Source organism: Austrofundulus limnaeus, unplaced genomic scaffold (assembly GCF_001266775.1).
Source record: "Austrofundulus limnaeus strain Quisiro unplaced genomic scaffold, Austrofundulus_limnaeus-1.0 Scaffold757, whole genome shotgun sequence".
Lineage (NCBI taxonomy): Eukaryota > Metazoa > Chordata > Actinopteri > Cyprinodontiformes > Rivulidae > Austrofundulus > Austrofundulus limnaeus.
The window spans coordinates 50,821-51,579 of NW_013953159.1; positions in this window are offsets into that span (position 1 = coordinate 50,821).

Consider the following 759-nt stretch of genomic DNA (forward strand, 5'->3'; position numbering starts at 1 on the left):
GTATAAGGATTTAACAAAATATAAGAACAAATGGACAAACACATTATGATATGACAAATGAAGACTCTGAGTCTAAAATATATGATGTTGAGGATATGATTGATTTAAGTTTTTTCCTGCAATCAAAGACAGTAAATACGTATAACGTAGAACAATTTAATAAAATAACAAAAGCAGGTCTTTCCATCATTCATTTTAACAGTAGGAGTACAAATGCAAATTTATCCAACAGAACAGATTATTTGAAACAATTAACCTGAAAATGAAATATAATAGCACTTTCAGAAACATGGTTAAATGACGACCATACAAGTAGCATTCACAGTCAGGGGTATAATACGTACAGCATCAGTAGAAGCAATAAAAGGGGGTGGAGTGGCTCTTAATTAATAAAGAAATAAAATGTAAAATAAATAATAAAATGCCCTTTAAATTTAGATGATACGGAAATAATAACAATCAAAATAATAAATAAGAATTCTACTAATCTATTAATAAGCTGTGTATATCAATCACCTGGAGTAAATATAGAGACATTCACTGATAAAATTATAGAGTTACTGGAAAAATGTTCTAACAAAACAGTTTAGTTATGTGGAGACTTTAATATTGACCTGGGAAATAAAACAGATTCAAATAAAATTGGTACATTTATAAACTATGCACAGTTTTAATCTTTCTCCATTAATATCAAATGTTTTCACAATATATATATATATATATACATACATATATATACATATACATACATATATATAC